Below are 2,439 nucleotides of genomic sequence, written 5' to 3' on the forward strand. Positions count from 1 at the left end.
CGTGCTGACTGAAATTGCTCTTTTGAAGGTCTCCATGGGCCTCTATCCTGCTGGATAAGATTGCTAGTTCTCGGTCCTCATCTGACTCGACCCCTTAGCAGCATTTGGCCCAGTGGGTAACTCTCATTTTCTTAAAATGCTTTTCTCACTTGGCTTCTGGGACACAACAGTCTCTCAGTTTTCGACCTACCTCACTGGCTGTTCTTTCTTAACTTCCGTTGCTGGATTCTTCTCTTCTACCAAGATCTCTAAATGTTAGACTGACTGACACCTCAGTCTTTGTTCTTCTCTTCTCAGTCTATACTTGGACTGTAGAGGGCTCCTCCGTGTGGCTTCAAACACCACCTCTTACAACCTGAAGAGTCACAAATGTATGCACGTCGCTCCATCTTCCCTTTGAAGTCCAGCCTGCAGTAGCTGCTGCCCACTTAGCAATCCCTTGGATGTCTAAGAAGCATCTCAAAATTATCAGCTCTGAATCGAAGTCTTGACTTTCCATTCCCTCCTCCTTCCACCACTCCTCCTTTGATTTCCCCCATCTCATAAAAAGTCATCACTATTCAGTCCATTTCTTGGCTCCCCAATCTAGGAGTTGTTCTTGAGTTCCCTAATTCCCTCACATTTCATATTCATTCCATAAGCATATTTGTCATGTCTGCTTCTAAAATAAATTCCCAGTGTGACCATGGCTTTCCATGTAACCTGTGACATCTAGCCCGAGGCCCCATCATCTCTCCCCCGGAATGCTCTGGTACCCTCCCTGTTGGTCTTTCTGTCTTCATTCTTGTCCCTCTCTTGCCTACACTCTAAGCAGCAGCCAGAGGAATCTTTTAAAATATCAAAACAAAACCTGTTCAATGATTTCTTAGAATAAAATGCAAAGTCCATACTCTGGCCCATGGTTTCTACAAGATCTGGCCCTTGCCTATCTCTCTGACCTCAACTTCCATCACTTTCCCTTGCTCCCACTTCACTTAAACACTGGTTTTCTTCCAGTTCCTCAGTCACACCAAGCTCATTTCTTCCCTACACACGTGGCCCTCTTTACCTAAAACACATTTTCTACAGACCTTTGCATGAACCACATCATTTAGAACTTAACTCAAAAACTGTCTTACGTTGGGACTTCCCTGGTGGCGCAGTGGTTAAGAATCCGCCTGCCAACGCAGGGAACACGGGTTCAAGCCCTGGTCCGGGAAGATCCCACATGCTGGGGAACAACTAAGCCCGTGTGCCACAACTACCGAGTCTGTGTTCTAGAGCCTGCGAGCAACAACTACTGAGCCCGCGTGCCACCACTACTGAAGCTGGCATGCCTAGAGCCCCCGTGCTCCTCAACAAAGAGAAGCCACCGCAATGAGAAGCCTGTGCACTGCAATGAAGAGTAGTCCCTACTTGCCACAACTAGAGAAAGCCCAGGCCCAGCAATGAAAACCCAATGCAGCCTAAATAAATAAATAAATAAATTTATGAAAAAACAATTTTCTTACATCAGTCAGGAATGGCCTCTCTATCTCAATATATTCTTGGCCGATATCTCTCCTTAATTTGATTCCCTTTACTTAAAATTGTATTATTTGTTTGTGAACTTGTTTATTCTTCTCTCAACTCTCCTGTGAACTCCATAAAGGAACTCATTCATCTTGTATTGATCTTTGTCATAGTGCCTGCCTGGTATATAGTGAGTACTCATTACATTTTTGTAGAATGAATGAATAGATGAATGATCATAGAGGGCAAAGGATTTAGATAGATCCCCAAATGCTACGAACTCTGTTTAAATCCTTTACTTCTCTGCACTAAAGTTTGCCTTGCTCAATTAGACTTTTAACAGTGATCTTCACTTGAGCCTTTATTTTACTGGTCACTGTTTGAGATTCAAGGCATATCCTGGGTTTGTCTAAAAACAGGGGTTTGTGGAGCAGTGTCTGACAGAGTCCTTTATGTGAGAGGAATGTGTGAGAAAATCCACTTGGGAAAGGATTTAAAATATTTTCACTGCTCAGATATGGAGAGACCTGGGTTTGTTTAAGAATCTGGTGATGTTGTCCATCAGAACAAGAGAAGGCATTTGACCCTAAATAAAGCCTTAGATTGCAGAAGGGAGTAAAGATCCTGAATAATAACCATGCCCACCATGACCAGAGCAGAAGACACACCCCCTATTATACCCAGCGACTTGTGTGGAGGAAAGAGCAGGAGTGGTCCGCTCTTGAATATAGGTGATGGGGATTCCTAGAACTGAAGATTTTACATAGGGAAGAAACATTTTTCTGGATTTGGGGGAACCAAGAGCTTCAGTTAATTTGGTTTTAGCGGAGAAAAAAAATCAAATAGTTTTCCACTATTAAAAAAAGTTGTTTGAAGACGTGATGGAGTTAATGAAGCAACTGCTCACATTATTTCTGCTGAGACATCCACTAACTGATTTATCTCATC

This window comes from Orcinus orca, chromosome 7, assembly GCF_937001465.1.
Source record: "Orcinus orca chromosome 7, mOrcOrc1.1, whole genome shotgun sequence".
Taxonomy (NCBI): domain Eukaryota; kingdom Metazoa; phylum Chordata; class Mammalia; order Artiodactyla; family Delphinidae; genus Orcinus; species Orcinus orca.